We start from the raw sequence: 15,669 nt of genomic DNA, 5'->3' as shown, positions 1-15,669 counted from the left end.
GTCAAAACGGGGAAATTATTCTTGGTTGACTCATTTTAACAGCTCTGTTGCATTAACATTAGATTTTATTATAAAAGGTCCCTGTGGATGTGGCACAGAAGGATTCCAGACTACAGATGTGAAATTGCCAAGCATGCCAATATTAAGAAAAGAGAAATGAAGGCACAGATAACAGTTAAATGGCTTCCTTGGAGGCCTGCAAAGTCTACTACCACTACGTACAGAAATCAGGTCAGCTGTGCCTTCTCCTGAGCCAAGTCAACTATCATGTATGCATAATTGCAATAAATATGAAAAATAAGGAATCAAGAAAATGGTGAGATCTTAAGCATACATTTTAAGTCTGTAGAAAAGCAATGAATTCTTTGTCCAAATATGTTTAAATTTCTGCGTAAAGGGAATATCTTCTTCTTTGGCGATCACTCGTAACCGAGTAAGATTGTCTTCCATAAACACAGTTTTAACAATGAATCCGTAAGTGACTGTGGAAACCAATTCTGCATCCACACGTCCTTCCACAGTGGGGACATAGGTTTCTGGGCGGGAGTTGATCACGGTGTGGTTTTGCCAAGTGTGCCTTCCTCCTAGCACTTTTCTCCCTTGCGTCCTGAATTCGAGTGTCTTCAAAGCCCATGACACCTTTGGTAAAGCCTGTTCTCCAACTGGAGTGCTCACAGGCCAGTGTTTCCCAGTTGTCAGTGTTTATACTACCTTTTTTTAGATTTGCCTTGAGACAGTCTTTAAACATCTTTTGTTGACCACCAGCATTACGCTGTCCATTTTTAAGTTTGGAATAGAGTAATTGCTTTGGAAGACTATCATCAGGCACCCGCACAACATGACCAGTCCAATGAAGTTGATGTTGAAGAATCATTGCTTCGACACTGGTGATCTTTGCTTCTTCCAGTACACTGATATTAGTTCGCCTGTCTTCCCAAGTGATGTGTAATTTTTTTCTGAGATGGAATCTTTCGAGTAGTTGGAGATGGCGTTTATAAGTGGTCCATGTTTCAGAGGCATATAGTAAGGTTGGGAGTACAATAGCTTTGTAAACAAGCATTTTGGTTTCCCTGCAAATGTCCCGGTCCTCAAACACTCTGCACTTCAGTCAGGAGAATGCCACATTCGCACAGGTCAGGCGAAGCTACATTTCGGCATCAGTGTTGGCCCTTGTGGAAAGATAACTGCCTAGGTAGGAGAAGTGATTGACATTAACCAACGACACACCATTGAGTTGGATTTGTGGCGCTGCAGAGGGGTTATTTTGTACTTGTTGGTGTAGCACTCTGGTTTTTTGGATTTTTGGTTGAGTGATAGGCCAAGGTTTTTGTAAGCTTCTGCAGAGATATTTAGGATGGTTTGGAGGTCATCCTCTGAGTGTGCACACACTACGTTGTCATCAGCATACTGAAGCTCTATGACGGAAGTTACGGTAACCTTACTCTTTGCTTTCAGCCTGCTCAGACTGAAGAGCCTTCCATCTGTTAGATATATCATTTCTACTCCGGCGGGGAGTTTCCCTTCAACAAAGTGTAGGATCATTAGAATGAAAATAATGAATAAAGTTGGGGCAATAACACAACCCTGTTTAACACCTGATCCCACTGTGAATGGTTCACTTTGAGAGCCATTGTTATCTGCGATTGTTGCTGGCATAGAATCATAGAATCATAGAGTTGGAAGAGACCACAAGGGCCATCGAGTCCAACCCCCTGCCAAGCAGGAAACACCATCAGAGCACTCCTGACATATGGTTGTCAAGCCTCTGCTTAAAGACCTCCAAAGTAGGAGACTCCACCACACTCCTTGGCAGCAAATTCCACTGTCGAACAGCTCTTACTGTCAGGAAGTTCTTCCTAATGTTTAGGTGGAATCTTCTTTCTTGTAGTTTGGCTCCATTGCTCCGTGTCCGCTTCTCCCTCCTCTGTGTGATATCCTTTTATATATTTGAACATGGCTATCATATCACCCCTTAACCTCCTCTTCTCCAGGCTAAACATGCCCAGCTCCCTTAGCCGTTCCTCATAAGGCATCGTTTCCAGGCCTTTGACCATTTTGGTTGCCCTCCTCTGGACACGTTCCAGTTTGTCAGTGTCCTTCTTGAATTGTGGTGCCCAGAACTGGGCACAGTACTCCAGGTGAGGTCTGACCAGAGCAGAATACAGTGGCACTATTACTTCCCTTGATCTAGATGCTATACTCTTATTGATGAGGCCCAGAATTGCATTGGCTTTTTTAGCTGCCGCGTCACACTGTTGGCTCATGTCAAGTTTGTGGTCAACCAAGACTCCTAGATCCTTTTCACATGTACTGCTCTCAAGCCAGGTGTCACCCATCTTGTATTTGTGCCTCTCATTTTTTTTTGCCCAAGTGCAATACTTTACATTTCTCCCTGTTAAAATTCATCTTGTTTGTTTTGGCCCAGTTTTCTAATCTGTCAAGGTCGTTTTGAAGTGTGATCCTGTCCTCTGGGGTGTTAGCCACCCCTCCCAGTTTGGTGTCATCTGCAAATTTGATCAGGATGCCCTTGAGTCCATCATCCAAGTCGTTGATAAAGATGTTGAATAAGACTGGGCCCAAGACAGAACCCTGTGGCACACCACTAGTCACTCTTCTCCAGGATGAAGAGGAACCATTGATGAGCACCCTTTGGGTTCGGTCAGCCAGCCAGTTACAAATCCACTGAGTGGTAGCATAGTCAAGACCGCATTTTACCAGCTTCTTTACAAGAATATCATGGGGCACCTTGTCAAATGCCTTACTGAAATCAAGGTAGGCTATATCCACTGAGTTCCCTTCATCTACCAGGCTTGTAATTCTGTCAAAAAACGAGATCAGGTTAGTCTGACATGACTTATTTTTCAGAAATCCATGCTGACTATTGGTGATCACAGCATTCCTTTCTAGGTGCTCACAGACTGTTTTCTTAATGATCTGCTCCAGAATCTTCCCTGGTATTGATGTCAGACTGACTGGGCGGTAATTATTTGGGTCCTCTCTTTTCCCCTTTTTGAAAATAGGGACAACATTTGCCCTCCTCCAGTCTGCCGGGACTTCGCCTGTTCTCCAGGAATTCTCAAAGATGACTGCCAGTGGTTCTGAGATCACATCTGCCAGTTCTTTTAATACTCTTGGATGCAGTTCATCTGGCCCTGGAGACTTGAATACATCTAAACTAGCCAAGTATTCTTGTACTATCTCCTTAGTTATTCTGGGCTGTGTTTCCTCTGCTGAATCACTTGCTCCAAATTCTTCAGGTCGGGCATTGTTTTCTTTATCGGAGAAGACTGAGGCAAAGAAGGCATTGAGGAGTTCAGCCCTTTCTGTGTCCCCTGTTTGCATTTCACCATCTTCTCCTCTGAGTGACCCCACTGTTTCTTTGTTCTTCCTTTTGCTACGAACATACCCATAAAAGCCTTTTTTGTTGCTTTTAACCTCTCTAGCAAGCCTGAGTTCATTCTGTGCTTTAGCTTTTCTGACTTTGTGTCTACACGTGCTGGCTATTTGTTTGAATTCCTCTTTGGTGGTTTCCCCCCTTTTCCATTTTTTGTACACATCCTTTTTTAATCTTAACTCAGTTAAAAGTTCTTTAGATAGCCACCCTGGCTTCTTTAGGCACCTTCCATGTTTCCGTCTCATTGGTATTGCCTGAAGTTGTGCTTTTACTATCTCCCTCTTAACAAACTCCCAGCCATCATGAACTCCCTTTCCTTTTAGTATTACTGTCCATGGGATCTCACCCAGCACTTCCCTAAGTTTTATGAAGTCGGCTTTCTTAAAGTCAAGAAATTGAGTCCTAGTATGCTTGGCTGCTCCTTTCCGCTGTATAGTAAACTTCAGAAGAGCATGATCACTCGCGCCTAATGACCCTTCCACTTCTACCCCACTAACCAGCTCATCAACATTGGTTAGGACCAGATCTAAAATGGCTGTTCCTCTTGTTGCTTCTCCCACTTTCTGGACAATGAAGTTGTCTGCAAGGCCAGTGAGGAATCTGTTTGACCTTATGCTCTTGGCTGAGTTTGACATCCAACAAATATCCGGGTAATTGAAGTCCCCCATTACTACTATCTCCCTTCCTTTTGCATGCTTGGCCAGCTGTTCCAGGAAGGCATCATCTATGTCCTCCGTTTGGCTTGGGGATCTATAGTAAACTCCCACAATGAGGTCTCTGTTATTCTTCTCTCCCTTAATTTTGACCCAAATGCTCTCACTTTGGCTTTGAGGTTCTAAATCTTGGATCTCTTCACAGGTATACACATCCCTGACATATAACGCCACTCCTCCTCCTTTCTTGTCTGGTCTGTTTCTCCGAAATAGATTGTATCCCCCCATTATTACATTCCAATCGTGGGACTTATCCCACCAGGTTTCAGTGATGCCTATTATGTCATATTTAGTTTGCTGTACCAAGAGCTCAAGCTCATCTTGTTTATTTCCCATGCTTTGCGCATTAGTGTACAGACATTGAAGACCATTAATCATTCCCCCATGTCTCTTATTTAAGGATTCTTTCCTCCCACCACTAGGTCTGCGTGCTGTTTGCTCCATTTGGTCTATGACATTTGGATGATCATCTTCATCAATTGATAGACTCCTACCTTCAGGAGCACTGTCTCCCTCCCCCACATTAGTCAGTTTAAAGCCCTCCTGATGAGGTTTCTGAGATTTTTGGCAAAAACATTTCTCCCAACCGTTGTGAGGTGCAGCCCATCGCTTGCCAGAAGTCCATCTTCAAGAAACTGCAGTCCATGATCTAAGAATCCAAACCGTTCCTGTTTACACCATTTGCGAAGCCAGCTGTTCACTTCCACTATTTTTCCCTCTCTCCCTGGGCCACGTCGTTCAACTGGGAGGACAGATGAGATAACAATTTGTGCATTTAATTGCTTCAATTTCCTGCCCAGAGCCTCGTAGTCTCTTTTGATCTTCTGGAGGCTATTGCTTGCAGTGTCATTGGTTCCCACATGAACCAAGAGGAAGGGGTATTTGTCAGTGGGTTTTATGATTCCTTGCAGTCGTTCAGTTACATCTTGGATCTTAGCCCCGGGGAGACAGCACACTTCCCGAGACATCTTGTCAGGCCCACAGATCACTGCTTCTGTTCCCCTCAGCAGGGAATCCCCTATCACCACTACACGCCTCCTCTTAGGTTTGGTCGGGGTTCTTCCATGAGCTGTCCGTTCCAAGGTCGCCTGCACATTCCCTGAGGACTGACTTTGCTGCTCGTCTTCATATACCTGATCGACTGAAATGAGGGAGAGATCCTCAAATGGAGTCTGCTCTTCGTCACCCATGCTAGGGGAGAGGACCTCAAAGCGATTGTGTATTTCTAAACTATCAGAACGAACCCTGGGCCTCCTACTTCTTTGAGTCACGTTTCTCCATATATCTGGCTCCTGTGTTGATGAACTAGCCTCCTTCTCAGGGGAGTCCCCTGTCTCCTCCTTGGTGGAGATGGTGTGCTCTGTTGCTTCCAAGAAGAGCTCCAGATCTCTAATTCTTTGGAGCGTAGCTACACGTTCCTCCAGTTGCTGGACTTTGTCTTTTAAGAGGGCAATCAACATGCAATTGCTGCAGGTAAAGCTGCCTGCAACCTTTGGCAAGATGGCAAACATTGCGCAGGAACCGCAGGCGACTGCAGCTGTTCCCTCCCCCTCCATCTTGAGAACGTCGTTGGGGTGGCTACAGCGGTCCTCCATCATAAAAAGCGTGAAGACAGGACAAATAACTCCCCCCACAAAAAAACCTAGGTCTCCCCCAACAAACGTTTGAGACTAGTGCCCCTAAATCTAAAAGATGGATCAAACTGTGCGCGCCACTAGGCGCGCGCCGCTGCCCTGCAAACTCTGATAAGCTCCTCCCACAGCTAATCACCTTCCTCAACAGAAACCCTGCCCCCTCTGACCTTTGCACAGGGAGAACAGCTAATCAGCCACAAAGAAACACACACACACAAGAAAACCCTTTTTGCTCCTTCTTCAACTGCTGCCCTGCTACCTCATATTACCGCATATTATCATGGAGGAGCCGAATGATGTTTACAAATTTATCTGGGCAGCCAATTTTCACAAGGACAGTCTACAGGGCATTACGACTTACAGTGTCGAAAGCCTTAGGTCAATAAACGCCATATAAAGGGGTTGGTTTTGCTCCCTGCATTTTTCTTGAAGCTGTTGAGCGGTGAAAATCATGTCCACTGTCCCCCTAGAAGGCCGGAAACCATTTTGGGATTCAGGAAGGGTCACCTCGGATATTGTTACGAGACAGTTTGCTAAGATCCTTGCAAGAATTTTGCCAGCCGCTGCTAATAGAGGCCTCGATAGTTTCCACAATCAGTTCTGTCACCATTTTTAAAGAGACTGATAATTTTGGCATCTCTAAAGTCTGCTAGGATTTCTTCTCTTTCCCAGATTTTTTCGATGAGCTTGTGAAGTTGTTGTGTAAATTCAATTCTGTCTACTTTGACAATTTCGGCAGGTATCCCATCAGGTCCACTGGCTTTGTTGTTTTTCATTTGGTTAATAGCTGTACACATTGTAAGTAATTTATATATTGGAAATGCTGTAATGTGAAGGGCCATAGCTCAGTGGTACAGCATCTGCCTTGCATGCGAAAGGTCTCAGCTTTAAGTTCCAGGTAAGGCTGAAAATGTCTCGTCTGAAACCTTGGAGGATGCAATACTGAGTTAGACGGACCAACCGTCTGACTCAGTATAAGGCAACATCCTATGTTCCTATGACTAAACATAGTATTGGAATTTTCAGAAGCACACGTCAATCAAATTTTTGATATCCATTGCACTTTTCGGTAATATGAGATTTGCAAAAAGGAGCCAGTACAGCAATTAAGGATGCTGCACCGATACCAGGATATCTTGAGTTTAAATCTGTATTCAACCATGGCGCTCACTGGGTGACCATGGACCGGTCATTATCTCTTAGCCTAGTCTAAGAGTTGTTCTGTTGAAGGGGAGGTCAGAACACTGCTTTGAGCTCTTTGGAGGAAAGACAGAATATAAAATGTTACAAACAAACAAAAGTGAATGGTGCGCCGCTGTTTGAAAACCAATGACTCCCCCTGTGCCAGCTACTTTGAAGTAAAGTGATGAGAGACAAGAATCTGTTCTCATATTTTTCTGCAGCTTTTTGGACACTTACTCTTTATTCTCCAGCTCTTGCTTTTAACCCCTTCCAATACTTGATTACAAGACATACATGGTTTCCCCCCTTGAATTACTTTTAACACATTAGTCCACATTTTTATTGCTTGTTGCTAAGCAACATGCATAACATTAAGATGTATGTTATCTTGGAACATTTTCTTTTTCCCATATGTACTATTCTACTTCAAACTGCTACCACAATTGAATTTACTATGCCTTCAATTTCTTGTTCCTTCCTTTGCAATATCTACACTTGCCCTCTCCACATTTTCCTCCCTAAATAATTTCTAACTACCAATAATGATTAACACACATATACATGTACATCGAGAACACAGAATCATAGAACTGTAGAGTTCGAAGGGACCCTGAGGGTCATCTAGTCCAAACCCCTGCAATGCAGGGATCTTTTGCCCAACGTGGGGTTTAAACTCATGACTCTGAAATTAACAATTATCCAAACCTTAAAAGATACGAATAGAATCTTTTCTAGAGGTAAGAAAATTATACAAGCACAAATACTAGCATAGCAAAAGGTTTACCAAAACCTACAGCAAAATTCACTAAATTAACGACTGGATAAGTTAAGAATACATGCATAAGGATATAATTGATTTTATAAGCAGAGGCAGGCCATAAATCCTAGGGTTGCAAAATGAACAACATTCAGTTTGCAGAAATGCTTAAAGGGAGAAAAAGGACAATGATGTGGAAAAATAAGAATTCTAATGTCCATTCCTAATCACACTTATGTTGAAGAGTCCCACTGATTTTGATGTAACATGCTTCCATAAAAGTGCAATTAATATTGCATCGTATCTGCATCTGTAGGACTCAAATCATTAGTTTCCCATTTTTAACTGTAAGCTTAGCTTTTGTCATCAGCTGGACAAGCCTGGGTCAAGGAACACACACAGGTGCCTTACCATTAAGTGAGTTTAATTTAGAAGCTACACACAATGACAACAAAAGGAAGTAGGAGGGAGCCACAGTGGGCTTCTTAAGAGATGGGTGTTTGGGTCACACAGAGAAGAATAGGAGCACACTTTGGGGATTTCTGAAAGCGAAAATATCTAAAGAACATACTAAACCAAATCTATATTTGAAATTAGCTAAACAGTTTTATAAGATACTGACAAAATCTGAGCTATTTGAATATAAAATCTTTAGAGAATATATGAAAGTAAACAAAAGCTGAATAATGAGGCATGCAAGGGTTTTTTTTTAATGGAGGGCTGAATATGGGGTGAATAAAGTAATAAGCAGGAGGAAATTAACTCCTGTTGCAGTCAAATGTGGCCTGAAATTCAAAAACAGTCTTCATATAAAAATATAAAGCAATTTACATTTAGCATGTTGAAATAAAATACTTATCTCAGGTACATTTCCCCCCAATGACCCTGTCAAATATTTTCTATCTCGGGATCGGTTTTTAGTAATTTCTTAATGAATACCGCTGTAGCAGATGGACAATCTACTTCAGGGAGGGATATAGAAGGCTGTAGGGGAAAATAAAGGAATTATTTTCTCTGCATCTTTATCTAATGTAAGCTAGTGCCCTGTTTTCATAACATGTCTACATGGTCTGTTTGGGCTAACAAAGATACATTTTGCATCTCATTCTAAAGAACCAAAATGTGAAGAACTGAACTTTTTACTATTATTATTCCAGACCCAAATAAGAGTTATGACTTAGGAGAAAAGCATGCCAGCAGATGTGTCAGCCACTAGAGACTATTCCGCAAAGATGATGCTACATGTACATACAGCTGCATGCACATTTAAATATGCAGCCTGCAACACAATGGCCTAAGAAAGGACAGCAACAAAGAAAAACTACTGCAGACATCTCTAGAACTGGAATGACATTGCACTGTATACTATGTTCCCATGGCAACTAGCCACGGGAAGATGAATGTTTCATATTCACTCTGCTCTGCAGTACATGTCTAAATCAAAATTTCATAAAGAGCACAAGATCTTGACTGAAGATTATCTACACAAAACCAGGTTATTTTCCTATTACTGAATAATTATAGGCCAGAAACAATGAGGTCATTTTGGAGCAGAGGAGACAAAAATATGCCAGGCATTAGTATGCCTCTAGTGTGTGATCCTATTCATCCAAGTGTAAACTAGCATAAAATGCAGGACACAATAGAATGTACTATCTGCTTCTGGTTAATGTCATCTCACATACCCTGATCCAAAGAACCATGGAAGCAGAAATAATAATCAGGTGTAGTGCAGAAGGCTGAGCCACGTAGGGATTCTTATGGGGTAAAGTATAGGATCCATGGGTTATCTCAATGTATGAGAACGCTTTTTCAGCTAATATACAGATAGGTCTCTATACACTCATTAGAAGAAATCTGTTTGCAGAACCCTGTTTCCACAATTCCTTTTGCTCAACTGATACCACCAAGACTTGCAGAACAGCATCTATTCCTTTCTACATTTTTATCATCACATCACTCTTTATAGAAGTGAACTGGCAAAACTAAGGATTTTTTTTTTAATGTTCCTGATTAACAACTTTGTGTTTGAATAACTTCTTTAATTAAAGACTGCTTGTGGGTGGTATTTTTTTGACAGCAATAGGGAAACTTTGTTCTCTTGTTAGAAAAGTGGATCCATGCACATTCAATGGAGAAGGAAATGGGAAAAAGACAGTCCAGGACTTGTTGTTGGCATCTGTCTGTCTCAAGAGACAATGGGGTGCACCTCTGGGGAGTGAAGTCAAACTGCTGCCTTAGCAGCACCAAAGTGACTTCCCTGGGGTGCAAACCTGGGCAATGTGTATGGCAGTCCTAGGCTGCCCAGAAAATAGGACAGACCCCTCTCTTGGTCTTGCTGATGTGGTCCAAACAAAGGCAGAGCAATATGTTTGTCACCAGTTCAGATGCATGAGTTGCCGGAAGGAGGCATACAAGACTCCATCCAACAGCATTAGGGACTCCACTTCCGGTTTGTGTAGGCTTTACTCCTTAGCCTCCTCTTTTCTGAAGATAACCGGTATGCTGAAAGGCAGCCAAGATTTAGGACCAGAATTTTACTTCTCCTAGATCAGTGGTGGCAAACCTTTTAGAGACTGAGTGCCCAAACTGCAACCCAAAACCCACTTATTTATCACAAAGTGCCAACACGGCAATTTAACCTGAATTCTGATGTTTTAGTTTAGGAAAAAACCCTCATATGTTAGGGTTAATGTAACCCTTTCCATTGATATATAATTTTATGGTAAAATTCAGTACTTTTTTTCCTTAAAAAAATGTTTAGTGATACTCTCATTTTGACTCAAGAAAATCACCATCGGGGGAAATAGTTATAATTGGGGAAAATGAATACAGGGATTTTTCTCTCCCGTTAAATTCACAAAATGTTTAGGGGTATGCGTCCCCCTGCGTCCCCACAGAAAAAAAGGACTGGTATTACTTCAAAAAAAGTAGTTATGAGCCATCAAATCTTGGAAATACACTTTTTCCAGAAGGTTCACTAGAGGGCTGTACTAAGAGCCACTAAGAGCTTGGGGAGGGATTGTCCAGAGTTGTTCAGGTTTTTGTGGGGGTTTTTTTGGGGGGGGTGTTGTATTATCAAGATTTGTTGAGCTTTTGGGGGACGGATTGCAGAAAACACCTCACCAGCATCACCGGCTTACACCAATCGTCTCCACCGCAACGACAGCAAATTGAAAACAGCCCTTGTCACAGCCACCAATCACACGCACTATCGCTGCAGAGAATTTCCTGCCCATGTCTTTCAGGAGCCCCGAGGAGGCGGAGAGCGGCGTCCACCTAGACCAGGGGCGCCACTCCTCCCTCCCAGCCCGGAACAGGAAGTGTGGTGAGCAAGTTGCACACGTGTCCCTTCCTGTGCATGCTCTCTCTCTCTTTCACCCAAACACCTGTTGTTTTCCCGCTCCCCTCCCCCCCTTCCATGCTAGCTGGTTGGCAGGCATACAACTCCCCTTGATGCTGCTGCAGGAGGCACACACTCTATGGAGCGTTTCCCACACGCAACAGCATGGGGGGGTGCAGCCGCCCACTTTGCCAAAACCCAGCAACAGCCGTGCTTTGGCAGCTGCGCACGTGCCCACAGAGAGTGCTGCCTCTGGCACACATGCCATAGGTTCGCCACCACTGTCCTAGATGGACTCCTTTCCCAGGTTGATAAGGTAATAGAAGGTGTGAAACTTTCCTCCCTTTTTGGCCTGTGCTTCTCATCCTTTCCATTATTATTTTTATGGGTTCACAACAAAACGAGCACTTCACAACAAAATATGCAAGCCTTTCTGTTAACTGGTCTCTGAATGACAACTTGTAGAGGAGATGCCCATTTTGAATTATAGCATAAACACAATACATTTTGCTGAAATACAGTGATTTATTGCCATATCATTTTTTCTGACCTGCTACATCAATTTAAACCTGAGCTAACAAAAGGAAAGTGTTGAAGTCTATGCTACCAAACAAAAACTGCCACTTGTTCCATGCTAGTAAGACATCAAGTTAGTCTATACATTAGCAACCAACAAATTGCTTTCCCTTCCCTTTCTGTCCACCACCCCAGAAAGCTGAAGTAGCCAGCAAAACACCAGGAACACTTAATATTGACAAGGTAGCCATGCACCTACCCTAGGCAAAGAGGCTCCAGGCAGGACAAGAGTAGCACTGTCAGTACTTGTATAGCTCCAATACTATGCAGCGTAAAGATAAACTGCTTTATAGACATTATAACACTGTGACACCAGATGGCGCTGTGGAGTCCCATTTTTCGCCAACAGGATTTCCCTATATGAAGTTTACAACGCGTTTAACTGAATTGTTTCTTTGATGTGTCTAGCTCCAGCCCTAGTATGCCTGCTGTTTGCTAGGCTTGGCTGACTGTTGGAATTCAGGAACAAGAGGGAGGGAAATTAATATCAGTTCAACGTAACACTTTTGCAGATTTAGCCCACATGAAGTGCCTGATGTGCGTTTCAGACTTAAGATAACAGACAGCATAAAAGGAACTGATATGTATTCACTGCTATAATAATAATGTATTTTCTACAGTCTAGACACTAGATCAAATAATGAGCTTAACAGTAACCTCAAAGTCACCTAAGACAAACGGTTACATGTGTATAACAGATTTTACCTATCTCAAGTCGGAATGATCACTGGGGAGGGAGAGCTACTTAACTCATATGTTATCTTCTATATAAGCATCCCTGAGCCAAAGTCATTTTTTATATCTTGTTTTATATATTACTCTGTACTTAAAATAATGATGCACTATACAGTTTTATTTTTATTATTTCTAGTATGTTGACCATAATAAATTGAATATATTACACAGATTTCAACAACATTGGTTAATATGAACATCTTGAAAAGTTACATTGAAAAACCATACTGTGCAAGATGGAAGACAATTCTGATTTCCATTAAACAATATCAAATGCATGTATTATAGTTTGTCTTTTATTACTTGCCTAGAAAAGGCTATTTAGCACCACCAAATGGTTCAACTGATCTATTAATGCATGTTTATTTTGGTGCTCCGCATTATAAAGATTTAGTGTATAAGCTGGTAAAACTTTGATGGCATGTGTCCTCTTCAGAATATTCTGTTTATAACAAATTAGAAGACTTTAATCAATGGGAAGAAAAGATGTCTAAATAATAATAATAATAATAATAATAATAATAATAATAATAATAATTTATTATTATGGTCAGAGACCAGCTTGTAAAACACATAATGGGACTGCACTCCCAAAAGCAAAACAGACATTTAAAACAATATGTCTACATAAACACTGCTATTTCAAGGAACATATAAATTAATGCGTACAGTTCCATAAAAATACTATTTTCATTTTATATATGCATGTGTGTGTGTAAATCGCATGAGCACATACATAAACACTCTCACTGGCTCATACAACCACCTGTGTCTTGACCCCAGCAGGCAACTATTGGATTTGTTTGTATAAGTGCGTTGTATATTCTTAAGTGCTCGGCATGTAATATACTATCTCTTAATGGCCTGTGCTCTGCACTTTAGTAGGGAATATTTTCTAACTAATGATACCCTTGAGAGTTTTTCCTGCATGTCAAAACTTTGCAACAACTGGAAATGCTTAGCAGGAATAGAAAGCAGCAACATTTAGCCAAGCACAGTTTATCTTCTCCCTTCTCAAGTCACTTGACTCATGAGATGCACATTGCTGGATTATTTTGTATGATTTTTATTTAATCTATTCTAAAATCTGCCATATAAAACCTTACTTTTAAAAAGGGGTGCTTTAACCACAAGTTCCTCAAATGATGAACTCAGGCTTATATCACCTACATGTATTTTACTACCTTATCTGTCATATGGATGACAGTTAAAATAAAATAAATTGTATGCATTGCACTATGTCCTAATCCCTGCCCCCATCTCACATGGATGCCATTTTGAGGCACTTCTTAGGTTCTCACCTCATCTAGTTGGCTTCCAGGTTGATCCTTTTTTAATCTGAAATGCTGGGTAATTTGGGAGTGCTTTTTGCGGAGCCACCAACCAACTGCATCTGGCACTGTTGATCGGTTACGGCAATCTGGAGAGAGCTGCACCATGAGTCTGGGTTTGGACAATCAGAGACAAACCTTGGCTTCCTTTAGGACCACAGAGGAGCAAAGGAGCTGGAAGCTCCTCTCTGAGAACCCACATGCTCACGTAGCGCTGCTAAGACACAATCTGGTTTACTGTGTTATCCAAGCAATGCCACTGGGACATTTTCATTGAGCTATATCACTATGACCCCAATACAGTGGTACCTCGGGTTATATGCACTTCAGGTTACAGACTCCGCTAACCCAGAAATATTACCTTGGGTTAAGAACTTTGCTTCAGGATGAGAACAGAAATCGTGCTCTGGCGGCCCGGCAGCAGCAGGAGGCCCCCATTAGCTAAAGTGGTGCTTCAGGTTAAGAACAGTTTCAGGTTAAGTACGGACCTCTGGAATGAATTAAGTACTTAACCTGAGTTACCACTGTATCTCTTTCCTGGGCAATCACTGCCAATTTACACCCTTTAAGCATATATACAAAGTTTGCCCCAAATGTGTGCCACTTTCTAGTTGCTTATAATTAACTGCATTGATGTTTTAATGCCCATTTGTCCCACCATGAGTAGTTTGATGTAAAATATATAAGATTACTTCATTTTATATAAATCTTCTGGATTATGGAATTACTTGGACATCTTTTATCCAGAGAACAGAAGGGACAACACACATTTAACATAATCTCTAAGCGAAAAAAACTTACAATTTTTGCAAATGTAAAAGTAGCCCATACAGTGGTGCCTCGCAAGACGAAATTAATCCGTTCTGCGAGTCTCTTCGTCTTGCGGTTTTTTCGTCTTGCGAAGCACGGCTATTAGCGGCTTAGCGGCTTTTGGCAGCTTAGCGGCTATTAACGGCTTAGCGGCTTTAAGAAAAAGGAAACAAACTCACAAGAACTCGCAAGACATTTCGTCTTGCGAAGCAAGCCCATAGGGAAATTCGTCTTGCAAAACGACTCAAAAAACGGAAAACTCTTTCGTCTTGCGCATTTTTCGTCTTGCGAGGTACCACTGTATAATATATGGTAAAGGATAGCAGCACCATATAGTATACTACTGTATGTGCCCTAAAAATGACTAATTTCCTTTTAAACCCTCGAATCAATGCTTGCAATTTTAAATACTATACAAACTCCTAAATATATATTCATTCTCATCAAACAGTGGTTGCAATTTTTAGAAAAGGTATTAACAAGTAGTAATAACAGTCACATCCCTGGTGGTCTAGTGGTTAGGATTCAGAGCTCTCAACAAGTAATAATAACATGTGTCACAAGTACTGCATGAGATGTGTATTCCAATGCAACTCCCACTGATAGCAATGCAGTGTGAATAGAAGGCAAGGTGCTCTGGGGTGCATGATATTTGTTCGTTTAAATCACACTATGTTGCTTTTCTGCCAATGAACTCAAGGTGCATATACTGAATGCCAAGACTGTGGAATGCTCTTCCAGGAGAGATTCAGCAGGCTTTGTCATTCCTAATGTTCAGGTATCTTTGGAGACTTTTCTGTATCAACAGACCTATTCAGTGGTTTCAGCATTTAAGATAAACCAGGCATTTTAATGATCAGACTGTATTGTTTTTAATGGCATTTTATCTCATTTGTAAATATTTTTGTACACTATCCTAAGATTTTGTCTGAAGGGCAGTCGAAAAAATATTTTTTATAAATAAATGTCACTTGTCCCTTAGATGCAGCCAGGTAGAATAGCTGCTAATGGAGAGAGTTCTCCTGCTACCATATGATCCTGGCTGACCATTAAGATGCACTGTGCTCAGAATGCCTGTACCGTCTGAAGCGGAGTAGGGCTTTCTCAGTCGTGGTGCCTTGTCTTTGGAACTCCGTATCCATTCTCAGCTAAGTAGCTGCTCAGCCTTGCTGACCTTGTAATTCTCTTTGGCAT

General features: G+C 41.7%; 1 protein-coding gene across 2 annotated transcripts in view; it reads right to left on the bottom strand.

Moving 5' to 3' along the window:
• Nucleotides 1–15,669, bottom strand: part of EFCAB11 (EF-hand calcium binding domain 11) — a 62,639-nt gene that overhangs the window by 28,572 nt on the left and 18,398 nt on the right. The gene's annotated exons all lie outside the window — the stretch shown is intronic.

Source organism: Podarcis bocagei (assembly GCF_964188305.1).
Source record: "Podarcis bocagei genome assembly, chromosome: 1".
In the NCBI taxonomy this organism is placed as follows: Eukaryota; Metazoa; Chordata; class Lepidosauria; order Squamata; family Lacertidae; genus Podarcis; species Podarcis bocagei.
Note: the sequence above shows the minus strand (reverse complement) of the source record. Positions and strands in the feature narration are given on the sequence as shown.